At 39.4% G+C, this 17911-nt stretch overlaps 1 pseudogene; it reads left to right on the top strand.

The window, feature by feature from the left end:
• The first annotated feature begins 15297 nt into the window (after positions 1–15297).
• LOC131744901 (large ribosomal subunit protein uL30 pseudogene) lies at positions 15298–16078 on the top strand (annotated as a pseudogene).
• The last annotated feature ends 1833 nt before the right edge of the window (positions 16079–17911 follow it).

The following is a 17911-nucleotide window of genomic DNA, read 5'->3' as shown; positions in this document are numbered from 1 at the left end:
ATCCAGGTCTCCTTCTCTCTCTCAGAACCTTTCCTTGCCTTCAAATAGTGCCTTCTGTTCCTCTGCTGCCTCTCTCCCCAACAGAATTGCAACTACCTCTTATTTAAGGATAGAGTGTCAACCCCCAATCTATAATACCTGCTTGTCTTAAACTGCATGACATGGGAAATGTGGTCTTGTCAGATCATTTGTCAGATAAAATTCCAACTAATTGTATCTCCAACTTTTATTTTCCCCTCATATACATTGTCAGTTCCAACATGGGCTGAAACCTAGGTTTCCTAGAGTTTCAGGTCCTATAGGAAACTGACTTTAATAAATAGGGTCCAAGACCAAATGAGATCAAGCATGCTGGTACCATATACCCATGGACAGACCCACTTGGCCTTTCCATTCAAGTACGCCCAGGCCTAAGCTTGCTTATCTTTTTTAAGCTAATAATAATGTACATCTTCATGACTTTAATCTTGGCAATGGATTTTCATACAACTTTCTCACAACCTGTGACAGAGCATAAGGAGGCATCACCTTCCCCATTTCATAGATGAAGACACCAGGACTGAAATGCATTATGGGTCAAGTTAGTAAGTAGCAAAGCTGTTCTTTAAACCTAAGACTTCTGGGCTCCGAATTCAGTGGTCTTTCCAACAGAGCACATTTCCTCTCGATGTTAGTTATTTTAACAACAATCTTTGCATTCTAGGTACACCACTTCCCCAACCCGACACATCAGCTGAAAAATTATTTTATTGACATCTTTTGTTATTTTTAATAGCAACTGTCTCATGACATGTCTCATTAATTTTAGGGTCCTCCTGCTAGGAAGTAAAGTTAATATAGCAGTGGCCTGCAAGAATCATCATATGGAAATGGCTCTCATTTCCCTCTGCAGTTCAGGAGTAGAGTGGGGTGGGATGGGCAGGAGTCATAATATTATAGAAAAAAACAGTCCCTAAAGGAACTTGTAATATATTATCTTTTCAAAGATCGCTAAGATGAGAGATTTGTAAAGCGAAGAAAATTTCAAAACAGCCCACACATACAAGATTGTTTATAGTCATAGATCCAGTATGGGATTTCCAAAGACCTTACAAGAGAGTTTCCAGAAAAGCATCAGAACAATAAGTCCTCAGCCAGGAAATCAACAATTAAATAGGCTGGCTATTCTCTTTAATCCATTCATTGCAACTTCTAAAGGGTTTACTGGGGGGTTTCCCACATTGGAAGGACAGATAGAAGGATGCACCTTCCGGAGAGAAGAAGCAGACAGTTACATTTTTATGATGAATAAGTTCCCCCCTCCCCCAGAAGTCTTAGTCTTACTCTGAACACACACACACACACACACACACACACACACACACACACACACACACACACAAACACAAACACAGACCAAACCGCCCTCCTGTTCATAATTGCACTGGTCCAAGTGTGCGAAGCCTTCACACAGAATGATGGCTTCCCCTGTCTGCTGCATTTGTTCGGCTCCTTTGGGAGGAGCAATTTACAGAAAGCATTATCGATTTTTGCCGTAATAGGTACAGAGATGCCTCACTGTCCCTACTCAGCTGGCTCGCTCTCCGCATCACAACTGTCAGGCCAGTTTGTGAAGCTCCATCATTATTTTTTTTTTCAAGTAAATCCATCACAAGCTCAGGGTGGGGGGAGGGGAGGGAAGTGATGAAAATAAAATTATTTTCACCTTGCCATATGAAAGAATGTTCACGTCCTTCGCTGGAAATAAGTGCAAGCACCATAGACTGGCAGAAAAATAAAAGGAAGGAAAGGAAAATTGCAATACCAGAAAGAAAACCAGAAGAAAGACAAGGAAATCAAGTTGGGACCTATTTGAAATATTTTTAATGCAGTTATACCTGGGTTCCAGTTCCCTATCATCCTCCTCAGGGGGCCTAAAACACGTGCAGGCATTGTCTTTAGGGTGGAATAAAGGGAAAGCAGACGTGGATTCAGTTGTTTATTTGGTTATCTACTTGCGTTCACCACGGAATGGAATCTGCCTTAAAATTCCCTTCTCAATAGACCACCGGCCTTTACCAGTGACCACCAGTTCCCACTCTACTTTGTTCCTTTGTGCCAGAAGTTTCCTGATCCTGCCCCCACCTCCACCCCACCCCCCAGCCCTCCCTCGCTGTTCACTGGAGGCCTCCACCATTTGGTTACTGATCAGCATGTGAATGGAAATACTTCTTACTTGAAATACTTTTTAAAATGAGAAAGAGTCTCTTAGAAATCACATGGAAAATAAACAGAGGGGGAAACTACACTCAATATGTTACTGACGCTCAAACAAGCCTTTTGATATTCATGATCCGCCTTGATTGGTCATTGGTACCCTCTTCAAGCAGGTCTCCAGGCTTGGCGAGGAAGGTCAGAGCTTATCTTCCTTCACCTGAGGGTACGGGCTCCCCTGTCCCCCAAATTCCTAAACACAGCCTTGTTGGAGGTTCGAAAGATTTAACCCAAGAACTGGCTCTGGATCTCATTCCCAGATCCTCAGTTCATTAGCCATGAAAAGTGATAGCCCCTTAAGATTTTTATGAGATGCTGTTCCAAAGATGGACCACAGAAAACTGCACAATTATACAGCACTTTGCATACAGTCCGCCAGCCTCTGGCTCAGACCTAAGCAGCTCAACAGCCATCAAACTGCAGAATGCAAAGTGGCCAGTTTGCTCTTGGTAAAAGGTGAGGATGTGGTGACGTTTTGTTCCAAGTGGTGCTTTTTTGAAAGGACACTCTTATTCTGATACAAATCTAACACCTAACCGAGTATCCTTTCTCCACTCCCCACAGCCGCAACCTCTCCACCCTACAACTACAAGAACAGACCCTTAAAAGCCCACAGTTCCCTCCCTTTTTCAGAGCTCCTATTTGGCAGGAACATTTGCAAACAGAGAAGTTGAGAGGGACTGAGGTCCAGCTGAAAGAGGCAGACCTGGGATCCATTTGGACACTAGCCTTCTGGGGCTGGACATGAACTGAATCATTTTGAAAAAAAAAAAAAAAAAAAAAACCCAGTCCTCCTCTATCAGATCATATGGAAAACACATTGAAATCAGGGCAAAAATGGGATTAGTCCCATAAAACCTGTAATTCTGACTGCAGCTGCCTGATTCTCTGTCACCCTTGACACCATATACTCAACTATGATGCAACATGGCAGTGCTCACCAGATTCAAAAAGTCTGTGTAGCAAGAAGGAGAAACAAGAATGTTGGTAATTTTGAACTTTCACTTCTAAATTGTATTTCGAGACTCCCACCGGAACACGGGGTCTAAGTGATGCTATTCAAGCCTTTGGTATCTATCCCACCCAGAGGAAGATTTATTATGAGACCCTGGGAGAGACCATGGCAAAGATGTGTACAGTTTGCAAAACTTGCAAACTCTTATAAGATATGCTAGCTAGTCAGTTAAGGCTACTGTCTCTTTTCACGTTGATTTTTTTACACTTCCTCTCACATCAGGTGGCACTCAAGTGGCCACCAGCATTTTGTGGATCTGGTTACATTTAGTTTGGCTTTAGAGAAATATATTTATTTGAGGTTCACAGTCATGTCCATGAACACCTAAGTCATTGCTAGTCAACTCAACGTAAAAAAATTCCAGAAACACCCTGCTCCCAAAAGAGTAGCTAATGTTCCTGGCACAGAGATACATACAACTACACCAAGAATGACTGGATGATGACATACTACAGTCTTGTATGAGGCAGAACCTACTGTATTAAGGGTGTTACAGACATGATTTCATTTAATTTTTACAAAAAATGGACATTTACTGTTGTTTCCCCAATGACTAGAACAGTGTCTGGTACATAGTAGCTGTGTAATAAATATCTGGGAAATGGATGAATAACCCATAGAATAATGGGCAAGAACATTAAAATAAGATTCACAAAGAAAAAATATAATGGACCAAGAAATGCTAATAATCAATGAAGTAGAAAGTAAGATAATATTTTCTATTAACACATAGACAAAGTTTTGTTTCCTTTTTAAAAATTTTATTTATTTATATATTTTTTAAAGTCTTTATTGAATTTGTTACAATATTGCTTCTGTTTTATGTTTTGGTCTTTGGCCACAAGGCATGTGGGATCTTAGCTCCCCAACCAGGGATCAAACCTGCACCCCTTGCATTGGAAGGCGAAGTCTTAGCCACTGGACAGCCAGGGAAGTCCCTGTTTGTTTCATTTTTAGTGACAAATGCTAGTGTGAAAAAGAATTGCAGATATGGGTTACATGGGCGTAACCTGGTACAACCTCTCTGGGTAACCATCTGGCCAGATTTATTACACTTTTAAAAATATTCATACTCTTTAACCACAAATTTCAGTGTTTGGGAATTAATCCTAAACATTGGAATATTATGTATAGAAGTTAGGTATGAAGATTTTAATCACAATTTTATTTAAAAGAGAGAAAAATAATATATAATCTAAATAATATATAATCTAAATGTCCATTTTGGTGGTTAGACATAATGGTGACATAAAATCTGGTCCATTCACATGATAAAATGTCATATAGCTGTTTAAAATCATGCTTTTAAAGTAGCATCTGATGACATAGGAAAATACACTAGTTATATTTGTACAATTTTGTGATGTCTATAAGACTATACCTATGCATTGAAAAAAAACTGTAGGAGACTACACACACAGAAATATAAGGAGGGGTTAACTCTGTGTGTTAGTAGGGCTGTATTTTCTCAGTGGTCCTGAAGATGCATGCAAGGAGACGCCCTTTGGTTCTCCTGCCATAGACCCAATCTCTAAGAGAACAATATCTTCATTCTGGAAAATGTGCATGGGCCAAGAGAATTTACTACTAGCTGGCCTTGAATAATGCCACTAGTGAATCACCCAATTTTGATGGTTCATCCATTTATTTACTAATTCAATAGCTAGTAAACACTTCCCATATGCTTAGGGCTCAAATAGATACTGAGTCTATAGCTGTTAATAAATGAACGAGATCCCTGCCCTCATGGAACTTACATGCTAATTTAACAACAGACAATAAACAAGTAGCATTAACATTCTGCTCAAAGATAATGATTCAAAGAAACCAAGGACGATGATGTCATATTCCGTTGGTTGACAGTGCCTTGGAGCACTGTTCACTGGACTTAGGAAATATGTAGAGTGAATAAAAAAGTTCCAACTGTCGTAATTCAATTTCAAGCTATCTGGGACACCAACACCATTTTCCTAAAATTAAGCTTGACTTTATGAACCAAGAAGTCCTCTCACACTTGGCTCCGATTCATAGGCAGCAAAATTAAACTTCTTTCAAATGCACAAGTTCTTTTCTCTCATCTCCCATTCAGAGAAGTTAGTTCAAAGTGCAGTAGGCAGAGTATGCCATGAAATACAATAACATGAAAATCGGATATGCCCAAATCTCCAGAAAAGTACATTTTTTTCTGAGGAACTAAATTGTAAAGGTGAGCCAAGTGGTAAGCAGATTCTGAATGGTGATATAAACCATGACATATTTAATGAAATTGCCTCCAATAACCTGGGTAAGAATGACTCACAAAGAAGATATGCAACATTTCTGTGCAAACTGGATCTAAAGCAAGGACAGTCTATATCTCTCTGGAAAGGGTATATTTAAAAATGTTTCTAAATCTGTTCAAATAATACGAGAAGATGCAACCAGTTATTACGAGCGCTTGGCATTTCTCATCTCTTTCTAAGCAGAACCGTTGAATCGTATGGTTCTTGAATTTCCAGCCGTCTCAGCATCGAACTCACGGCTACTCACGTGGCCGCCTGACACCTAATGTGGTTGTAAAGCGATAAACGCTGAAGCCAGCTGACATGGTTAAACTGCTCTCCCTTCCACTGATTACACCAGAACTTGTCATTCATTTTACCAAAGTGGCTCAAGGTTGCTTCACACTGATTATCTAATAGCACCCATCATGAGGAGCATAGATCCAACTAGCCACAAAACCATCTTCCACTATTGATTCCCGGGACAGTTCACAAATGGTTTAGACTGGGAATACAGATGAAATGAACTTGCGTTTACATAGAAGGAGTTTACTAGAGATCCAGGGAAGTACAAAAAGAGAAACAAGCAAAATAAGATATTCAGAAGGTAGGTTCTACAGCTATAAAGATATTCATTCCGAGTGCTCTAAGGAAAGTTCAAAGTGAGAGATAATATGAATGTATAACCATCAACATTAAATTGTGCCACAAAACATAATGCTACTAAGCCGTTAAAAAATGTTGCTGATTAGTGAGTAAAGAAAAATGTTCACAATGTATTATTGAAGTGAAAACACAGACTATGACACAACACAGACAGTAGGATTCCAAACAAATGTACAATTAGAAAAAATATAAGAAAGGTATACACCAAAATTTCTACAGTGGTCACCTCACAGAAGTAGAAGTGGGGCAATCCTAATTTTCTTCTTTTTGTATTATTTTGTAAAATAATATAATATAAAAAAGACATATTTCTCCTTTATGTGACTTAAATAATTATAGACCTAATTGGTCATTGGATAAAACCCAAGACCACTCTAGTGGTATAAGTAGTTGAATAGGTGGGACAATAGTATTAACAGGTGGGATAGTTTTGGCAGTGGTCTGTAGATCACCACTGGTCTGTGATGAAGTGTTCACTAGAAAATTCGAAAAGAATGGATAATTTCATGATTTTTTTCATAGAAATAAAATTATTCATCTGAAAGGCTATTATTAAGTCTGAGATGGTTTCCTTCCTACTCTTTTGGGGGGTGGGGGTGGGGATTAATGTCCTTTCTTTTATGAAACATGTTGGTGATAGTAAATAGTAACTGTGTCTGCTTAATACCCTTTCATAGCAAAATAAAAGGCTGACAACTCCTGTGTCAGCTTCCAAAGCTTAACAACACTTTTACTAGTTCTAACAATTCAAATGTGGGGACTAATTATTTCTAAGTGTTGCATTTCTATTTATACACATTTTATCAGAACAAGATATACAAACCTATTGTCCTTAGGCAGAGTATACACTGGAGATGAATTTTGTTTACTTAAAATTGGGAAATTTCTCATAAACATCCCTTTACTGGGCTCGCAGTTCCACAGAGCACAAGATGCTGTAGTTGAGGACTCACTGTTCCTTTGGTGGGCTTGGAGTCCCCCAGTTTGCTGCAGAGAGCCGCCTGGCTCACTTTGGCCACTTTTGGTATCTTCCTGGTCCTTGTAGGCATTTGAATCTGCTACCCTTTTAGTAAACACACTAATGGCCTGTTTTCAAGAGAGGACATTAGGGGATTACGGAAGCCACATTCTGTTTAGTAGGACTGGAGAAAATCTAGCCCCGTTCTTCTGCATAGCAACATCTTGGATTGTGGTCCGTCAGTGATCAAAATTCTACAAGTGGCCTTTCAGCTGTAGCCAGTAGCCATGGCCGGAAAGCAAATCAAATACAAAAAATAACCCTCAACCATCCCTTGTATTCCTCCCTCCACCCCTGCCCCCAGCATCCCCTGGGGGGATGCCTTATTTAAATATTTTCTTGCCTTGGCTTTCTCCTTCACAATCACTCATACCATAAAAATAAAGCAAGAAACACCAAGAATTTTAAACACCTCAGTCTGTAATGGAATTAGAGCATCTGTAAGGTGTAAAAAATTATTTCATTGTTTCCTATAAACCGGCTCCTTCCTCACCAGAAAGAGCCTCAGTCAAGATGTAGAAAGCAACTTTTTAAACAGCGTGTATTAAATCTGACAAACATCTGGTCAATCAAATTTACAGCAATACACAGGGTCTAATAAAGGTTTACTTCTTCTTGAAGAACAAATTTAAAGGTTTTTTTAAAAGCTTTTATATATAAAAAGAAAACTAGACCTGCATTTTTGGCCCAGACTGATTTCAAATGCTCTGTGCTTTGCCAAGCCCAGCCACTAGGGCTCTGTTTCCTAGAGGCAGCAGCAAAGGAGACATGTGCTCGGGCTTGCAGGCCAACAGCTCTCCTGCATCACAAAGGCAAGTTCCCAGTGTGGCCCAGGAAGTGCTAAGTTTGAAGCTGACTGTGGGCCTCAGTGGGACAGGGGCCAAGGTGGCAATAGGGAGCCCCAGGGAAGCCAGGATCATCCACCTATCAGCACCATTTCTCAGCGTTGCTACCTCCTTGTACATGCGCGCGTTGAGGCTGGGGGATCAGGGAATGGGTTTGGAGCACAGAGTACGAGAAGGGAATAGAGATGCACAGAGGAGAAACCTAAGGCCCTCCCTTTATTCCCTTCTCGAATTCTCTCAAATCAGCAGCTCTTAGGAACAAGGTCAGGACATGATTTAAGCTACTTAGAAGAAGGCATGGGCAGTGGTGCTGAGAATAAAACCGAGCTACCCCTTCAAACCATAAGTGATTGGGGTTACAGAATAGGACACCCACTCAGACACCATACCTCTCAGTGCCTGCCACACCCTTGTACCATATGCTCACCAATACTCTGCAGTAGCTCCATTAGCCATAGCATAATGGGGTGATATTTTGAAAATATTAAACTATTTAATTTTTTCCTCTTAGGTGGACTCCTCTCACCATCCATTAAATAAATGTGTTTCATTGTTTCAGGGGAAGGGTGGATAGGTAAAAGCACCCCTTGATGGAGCTAAGCCTGGGGCACCCAAATCAATTAGCCACAGAGGAAGGAGATTAAGTGTCGCAGATGACAAAGAGAAAGCAAGTAACAGATCAGATACAAGCACCTTGAATTCCCCTTTGGGGTCAAAACTCCAGAGAAAAATTGGGAGTGAAGAGTGATAGAAAACTTCATATAGTGTTACTGCCAAAGCATTGTTTAGAAATGGTTGAAGGAGGTAATTAAAAAGATGGACTAATACTCTGTAATGACCTATATGGGAAAAAATCTTAAAAACAGTGGATATATGTGTATGCATAAGGGATTCACTTTACTGTACACCTGAAACTAACACAACATTGTAAATCAACTCTACTCCAATAAAAAATTGTTTTAAATTTTAATTTATTAATTAATTAAAAAGATAGACTAGAAGGAACTTTTCAACCGCAGCAATTTAGGCCACATACTTCTTTGTTGTGAAGGTTGTCCTATGCATTACAGGATGTTTAACAGAATTCTTGGCCACCACCTACGATGCCAGGCAATGCATGCCCGCCTCCCCAGTGAGACAACCAAAAATATCTACAGACATTGCCAGTGTCCTCTATCGAAGGGGCAGAATCACTCCCTGCTGAGAACAGTGGGACTTGAGGTAGCACCCTAGCTCCCAGAGCCTATGCAAGTATCAGGCAATATAGGAGCACCTGATGCCTTGAAAGGAGTGGACAAGTAATTAGTGAGAGAACTGGTACACCGGAAGACACCACACATGGAGGGGACCAGAGGCAATGGTGAGGCCAAAGCAGACCAACTAGACCCAACTGAACTCCGGTAGGCACAAGCACTGAATGTGAGGAGCCCACCCAGGCCACCCTTGCCGTAGAGGAGACCTAAGTATAGCACACATACCGAGGACCCTCTCCTGTTGGCTGCCATTGAGAAGACATAATTCTTCCCAGTACACAGAGGCTACCGGGACACAAGAGGTGTGTCAGATTAGATGATTCACAAAGAGAGAAACAACCCTCCTGAAAGGACGACTGAATCGTACATTAACCCAGTATGTACCCTAAACAGAATGAGTATGACCTAGAGACTGTGGTCAAGGACTGTGGCAAGTCAGAATAGGATGAGACCACTTATAATCAGAATCATGGCAAGTGTCCAGGACCCTCTACACTTTATTTCAGATTTTCTTATGCTCCCATTCAGTTTCTAGGTTTCAGCCCCTGACTGTGGCTAGTAGCTCTACTTTTGACCTTCAACCTTAGGACCTGCTTTTCTCTTTCTTCCAGCCTTGGACTTCACTGCTTATCAAAGAATCATGGAAATCTCTAATGTGGAAACTCCCTAGGACATAATAAAGTGTCTGATGTTCCAGTTGAACCATTCCCTTGATGGTCAAGGAAGAATCCCATTGCTACAGACTTTTCTGGATTCACAGTACAAGAGCTAATAAGTAAACCTTCTAGAGCTGTACTGCCCAATATTAGCCACTAGCAGCATGTAGCTATTCAAATTTAAATTATTTAAAATTAGATAAAGTTAGAAATTACAGCTCTCCAGTCACTATTATGGACAGAATTATGTCCCCCCAGTTCATGTGTTTAAGTTGTAACCTTCAAAATCTGAGAATGTGACTCTATTTGGAGATGAGATCTTTAAAGAGGCAATTAAGTTAAAATGAGGTCTTTAGGGTGGGTCTTAATTCCATCTAACTGGTGTCCTTATAAGAAGAGGAAATTAACACACAGAGATATACCAGGGATGCGTGTGCACAAAGAAAAGACCATATGAGGACACACAGCAAAAAGGCAGCTATTTGCAAGCCAAGGAGAGAGGCCTTGGAATGAAATCAACCCTACCAACACCTTGATCTCAGCTTTATAGCCTTCAGAACTGAGAGAAAATAAATTTCTGTTGTGTAAGCCACCCAGTCTGTGGTATTTTGTTATAGCAGCCCTAGCAAACTAGTATAGTCATACAGCCATATCTCAACAGCTGCATGGAACTAGCAGGAAGTTCTACATGAGAGCACCATTCTAGAGTTAATGACAGCTGAAATAAAAAGAAAATAAAACTTGATGTGGCCCACCATTCAACCTCATACATGATAACTCTTGTGATTTATTGGCAGTCGTGTTGTCTAATTAACGTGTCTCTTCTTTTTGCCTCTTACATTCAGTTAGAGCTCAAATAGCCAAGCAGAGAACTTGGGAATCTGTAGCTCCTTCCTCCGGCTCCTGACAGTTTTCACTCTATATGTAACAAGAGCCCTGTATCTCTGCTTGAGTATCACAGTGGTAACACCCACCATCACACACACATACATACTTTACCTTAAGGCTAAGAATCCTCCCTACCCCCAACACACATACACTCAAACACCCACAAAGTTACAACTGTACTTAATTCTCTAAACCACGTAAACCATGTGTACCAGAAGCTACTGGTGCTTTCCCTGGATCCCCTCAGGACATCCCAGAGGTAATCAGCAGAAAGTTCCCATACACATGCTCTCTCTAGCCAAGGTGGTGGGTTCAGGACAGAAGGGAGGCCTGAAGTGCTAAGAAACTGATTCCCAGTAATGACCTTCAAATAACAAGAGACAGAAGTTACAGAGAAAGAGCTTTCTTGTCCCTCAAGAGTCTCATTATCGAGGATGGTCTATGTAGCCTCTGATGACCCCCAAAAGCATGAAGCTCCAGTTGCCCACAGTCCTGACCTACTTTACCACATCCCTCATGGGCTGCCTTCCCTTCCCCCACTCCCTCCCAGCACACCTGGGACCATTTTCTGTTTGGGGTGGGGTAATCCCAACTAAGACATCATGAAACACTTGGCACAATCTTGACAAACACAAAGGATAGGAACTGAAATTTACACACAAATTTTAAATGTTTTTGATACCTTTAGACTGAAGATCTGAGGGTAGGTGTTTTTTGTTTTTTGTTTTTTTTTTTTTTAACCATAGGCACTGTTGGGTCCCTCTACTCAAGAAAGAAAAAACATCTAGAATTTCTTCCACAGTATAATCTACAGGCTGCCTTGACCACCTGGCCCCTTTCAGGATAACCGGAGAAATAGAAATAGGGTAATTTCTCAAGACTAAACTGGACAGATCAGTATCAATGCACAGAAGACTGATTCTTCTGCATGGTTAACAGAGAAGGCTGCCATGGAACAAATTGCTATTTTTCTGACTCTCCACAACAAAATGCTGAAAACCTTGATGACCACTGAAAGGACCCTTCTCTGGTGATAAATGCAGAGGAGAGAATGCTCAGTAAGGAAATGAGAATAAGAGGTAAATTTGCTGGCACTATCACACAGTTCCATTCATGATTTTGCTACAGCTCAAATTATATTACAACAAAAACGACTCTATCATTAATTGTGTAATACCCTCCCTCTTACCAAAAAAAAAAAGTGTGAGTCTCAGTGGACAGTTTACTTATGCCACATAAATATCCAGTGCATGATGCATAAGAAAGCCAACAGTTGCTTTTAAGAGATTTGACTCCTGGAAGCTAAGGAGAGTGGGCAAGTACCCAAAGACATCCAAATTCCATATGGTTTCTGCCTCTCTCTGAAAGTTGGCATCCGGTTCCCAATTGTGCGCTTCCCAAGAGGCCCACTCCATGCACAGCTCAAAGGAACTTAAGCCTCATTCATGCTAATGAGTCTCTTTATTGGTCCAACAAAATGGAAAGAACTTTGAAAGCTTGATATTTCCAGCTATATTTTTTTTGAAACAAAGAAACCAAGCATCAAGTAGTAGGAAGCTCAGGGACAAACCTCCATGGCCACCATTTTTGTCCCATGAGAGCAAAAATAGGCAGAGGAATTCCAAGAAATAAGACACAAAGCTGCAAGCTCTACACAAGACTCAATGGAGGCCCTGGACTCTCTCCATAGGTGTCGCTGTGGTCCTGTCCAGGGCTTAGCGGAACATTGCCTATCTTTGAGAGGAAAGGCAGCTAGGAAAGAAGAGTGAATACTTGAAAATTAATGATGTCAGTCTGTCTTCATATATCAAGCTAATTTGAAAGGGCTTTAATTTTCTTAAAGGATAAAAAAAGGTTTCTTTGCTAGATTAAACTTGCAATTGTCATTCATATATTGTTTATAAGGTAGTCATCTCTTCTCTCTGTATTTTTTTGTTTTTGATTTTGTATACTAGTTAGCAGTGAAGACTTGTCTGCGTGTATCAGAAGGAATAAAGAGAGAAACGTCCTTAACTGTCAGTTTTAATAAGAGGAGTCAACATGCCTCTATTCAGGTTAAATATTGTCCTGTCACATTTCAATAGAGTCAACAGATTTTTTTAAAAGAAAAGTCAAAAGCACTGTGTATGCAAAAAACCCTCCCTGTCATAGAATGTCAAAGCCCTTCTTTATCTGGGGGAGGGGCGTGGAGGTAGGACAGAAATATCTTTTGTAAAATGTGAAAAATTACCTCTCATAATTGGTGCTGACATAAAAAAGGTGTTTTTTTTGTTAGAAAAACAAAGAAAATCTCTAATTTAATAATCACCTGCAAAGTGTTATTGTGATGGGAACAAAAAACACACAATCAAAGTCATCTTTTTTAAGTAACTACAGCGTTTTTAGGCAATCACTGCGCTTTACAGCAGCTCATACACATAAACCAATGATGTTCCGAGTGGAGAAAAGCTACTCCAAACTCCACAAGGAAAGTTTCTGAAATAACCAGGCTACAATAAGAAAATGTAAATGGGGCATTATATTCAAAATAAAGCCAAACAAGAGTTTTTAACCCAAACCATGTTCCTCTAAGAAGGAATCATTTAGGCGTAAGTTGCAAGAGAAAAGCCATTCTTCGTAGGAGGCCTAAAAGGTTAAAGATACACATTTTGGATTGATGCACTAGAAAGAACTGGGCCTAAGTTGAGTAGATAACAATTCGTAAAATAAAGTAGCAGAATAAAGTCATTTTTCTGTTTCAAATGCCTGTTGATTTGTTAAAAATGTGAACCCTAGCTGGGGTTTTCAGGATTTGACAAATTTTTTATTTGCTGCAAACACTGTAATTTTAGAAATTATTCTAACTCTGAATGAAACTCTTTCCATTTAATAACCATCTCTACCAATTAGGTCAGTGTAAGTAATATGTGCAGCTTTCTAGACTAAGAATATTCAGAATAATCTCAAGTTTGATAATATCAGACCAAACGGGATCCACTCTCCTAAAAATGGCAAAGAAGGCTGACTCACAATTTCAACATTTACTTATGGTTTCACCGTGGCCTAGTGTTTCCTTGGAATGGTCTCCTTACCAACCAAGGAAGATCAGAGTTGAGAAAATCTACATGAAGTCCTTTAAATTAGAAATAAAATAAACACACAAGCAAACATTTTGCCTTTGAGTAGGGTGACCATATATTCTGATTTGCCCAGGACAATCCCAGGTTACTACTGTTATCCTGGTGTCCCCTTTGTTTTAGCACTTGTTTTAGATTTTTCTCTTATTAATGAAGTATCATTAGTCACAACTGCATTAAAAAATAATCCAAGATGGATCTAGTAGATCTGCACTTTGTACTTCCAGCTTCTGCCATGGTATTGTTTACTTGTGGATGAAATGTATGTGTAGTAATAGAATTCTCACATTAGCACATGGCTAAATCTGAGAGATGACCACTGTTAGCCCATATCTCTTTCCTAGACACTTTCCAGGGGCAATCCATTCCTCTCTTTCAAGGACAACTTGCAGAGTAATCGCTGATAAAATAAGCACTTAGGAAGATCTAACTCCTCTGGTTTATGATGATGGTGAGAGAAATATTTGTCACTACTGCCTTTGCTGGATTCTTAAATGCCATAGCCCATGCCTGTAAGACGTACAAAGGTGGTGAGGTCAGCAAGGAAAGTAGAAAATTATAGCAGTCCTGTCATGGATCCTATAAGAGTAGTCTGTGTGCTTTTACTATTGGGTTATCTCCTTCAGTGTATGGTGAGAACCTACAACAACATATTTATTTATTTATTTATTTACTTAAATATTTGACGATACACTTTTATTGTGCAATAAACTCTAGCCATCAGTAAGCTCAAAGCCACAAAAAAACATATTTAAAGACAACTTAAATTCTGACTTTCTACTGCTTAAAAAGCTGATGTGAGCTTATAACTTGCATGACATATATGTTAACATTTACCATCCACGATGGAGAGATCATAGTGATATCACTGACTACAGGAAAAGCAAAAAACATAAATCTGCTAAAGAAGTATTGTATTCTACTTTAAAAGTTAGTAGTTATTCAAAGAACACTATACCAAAAAAATTATGATTTAATATGTAAAGCTATAGAAGGTTCAATTGCACACCACTCTATCAACCATGACTTTTCATTTAGATCAAATGACTCTTTTTAAAATTTCACTTATATGAGATTTTAGTTGAAATAGATGCTAAAATTTACATTTTATATAGTCAAAATACATTAACTGAAGTACAACGATTTTTTGACTAAGCTGTAGTAAAATTAACTTGCTAAAAAGACGTTACCATGACTATGATTTTTCTTTCTTTGCTGCTCATCATCATTATTATTATTATTTTTTAATCAATTGGGTTTTAGATTAGAAATTTTGAAGAACTACCTTAAAAATCAACCTATTCGGCCTCTTTTCTGGCTGGAACCATGGAGGGTGCAGAAGAGAAGAAAAAGAAGGTTCCTGCTACGCCAGAAACCCTTAAGGAAGAGAAAGAATTTTGCAGAGCTTAAGATCAAGCACCTAAGAAAGAAGTTTGCCCAAAAGATGCTTTGAAAGGCAAGGAGGAAGGCTATCTATGAAAAAGCTAAGCATTGCCACAAGGGATACAGGCAGATGTACAGAATTGATTCAAATGGCTAGGATGGCAAGAAAAGCTGGAAACTTCCATGTACCAGTGGAATCCAAACTGGCATTTGTCATCAGGATCAGAGGTATCAATAGTGTGAGCCCAAAGGTCTGTAAGGTGTTGTAGCTTCTTCGTCTCTGTCAGATCTTCAACGGCACCTTTGTGAAGCTCAACAAGGCTTCAATTAACATGCTGAGAATTGTGGAGCCATACATTACAGGGGGTACCCAAACCTGAAGTCAGTAAATGAGTCAATCTACAAGCGTGGTTATGGCAAAAGCAACAAGAAGCGAACTGCCCTGACAGATGCATTGATTGTTCGATCTCTTGGTAACTACGGCATCATCTGCATGGAGGATCTGATTCATCAGATCTATGCTGTTGAAAAGTGTTTCAAAGAAGCAAACAGCTTCTTCTGGCCCTTCAGATTGTCTTCTCCACGAGGTGGAATGAAGAAAAGACCACCCATTTTGTAGAAGGTGGAGATGCTGGCAACAGGGAAAACTAGATCAACAGACTTATTAGAAGGATGAACTAAGATATCTGCCATGATTATTTTTGTAATCTGGTCAATTAATAAACAGTGACTGCTTTTAAATTGAAAAGAATTTGACCTATTTGTTCTACAATGGTATTAATTTTGTAAATCAATGAGTCCTCTAAATTTTGGTTGCATTTTGTTCAAAATCACTTAGAAAACCTTAATCAAGTAGTCAACAAATGGATACCAAAAAAATACAGCATGAAGAATTCAGTGAATGACAATTACTGGAAACAAAAGTTGTACATAAGAACACATTAAATTTATCCCCCAAAAAGCATGAAGGAAATTTAAACATATTAAATGATGAGAGCACAAATAATGTGCAAGATTTTATTTTAAAATTCTATAAACATGCTTTAGAATATCTCAAACTGTGCAAAGCATATTTTGATAGAGAGCTTCTTTAAAAATCATATAAGTTAATGTTTTTAGTGATGTAAAATGAAATTGAGAAAGCCTATGATTTTGAGGCATCTTAATTTGGCAAAACATTCAAAAGAATTACAAAAAGACAGATAATTTGATGAGTTTTACCTTACCAATGTGTTATCACAAAAAGTTTCCCTGAATCAAAGCAATAAGATAATACCTGTATAAATATTTTGGTTGAAATATATATGCATTTCAGTGTGACAAAAAAACCTGAAGATATATTCCAGTTAGTAAAATTTTTCTCTGAGATTATCAGAAACTTCAGCATTTGTAGAGAGAGTAATTTTCCATGTATAAGTATCATGGCTTACAAGGATTAGTAAATTAAATGTAACAAGTTTCAAACAAAAAAATGCAACTTTGAAAGTCGAAAAGTGCTGTCACTAAACAGTGGCACTTTGCTATTTACCAATAAATAAGGTTCCTGGAAAGGTACCTTCTCCAAAGTGTGAGGTCTCCATTACATTTCTGTGTGCCCAGAGACGTTCCCTTTTGAGTTATGTCATTGAGTGACTTCGTGCTGTGTGACCTTAACTAAGCAAGAACTATGGTTGCTTTCCAGCATCCCCTTCCCTGCAGAGTTTTGAGTTAGCCTCACTCACAAAAGACATTTTGTGCAATATTTGGAAGGCAGAAGTACAGTCCAGCATTTTCTTTTTTTTAATGCTCTGAACATTGGTGCATCTGGTTGGGTACCAGGCAAAATGACAGCTCATATACATTGTCAGGGATCCACTAGCTCACCCAGGTGATGTGCAGCAGCGCTTGGACCCACAGTTCCTCCAGCTCCTGCTGGATCTGCTCCTTCAACTTCTCAGTCCTTGGCCAAGAGCATGCACAGTTCCTTGGTGAAAGGCACCCTCTTCTCTTTCCAATCATCCAGTCTCTTTGAGATTGGAAGGGGAATCCCTATCTGTCTCTGATCAGTTTCTGCTCATGGATTCAGTTATTCTCATGAATTTCTAGCTCATTCTCATTCCTGTCCATTTCAAGCTTTTTTTTTTCCAACTGCTGGTCAGACTGACCAATGGCAACTTCAGTTCCAACACTGGATGCTGAGGCAAGAGCCTACAAGGACCAATCTATCAGCCCCCACAATTGTGTAAGGTCTAAACCCCATAATAAATCCCTCGTTCTAATCACTCAAGATGGTTTGCTACTTTGATTGAACCTTGACACATCATCCCAATTCTTCAAAACCAGGTAGTTCCTTAAATTTTATAAGCCACCTGCCAGATACAAACACTGAACTTCATAGCCACTTCAATGTTTATGAAACTGCTTTCAAATGATATCTGGCAAATTGAAATTAAAATGACTGAAGGAAACACAGAAAGGCAAACCAGAAAACGCACTGCTTTTTTCCTTCGAAAAGAGGAAAGTCCATTCCTCCACGGAGAATAAAGCCCAAAGGGAGGGGTCGCTGGCTCCCTTGCAG

The sequence above is a fragment of the Kogia breviceps genome, chromosome 18 (genome assembly GCF_026419965.1).
Source record: "Kogia breviceps isolate mKogBre1 chromosome 18, mKogBre1 haplotype 1, whole genome shotgun sequence".
In the NCBI taxonomy this organism is placed as follows: domain Eukaryota; kingdom Metazoa; phylum Chordata; class Mammalia; order Artiodactyla; family Physeteridae; genus Kogia; species Kogia breviceps.
This window is presented reverse-complemented; position numbering and strand designations above follow the sequence as displayed.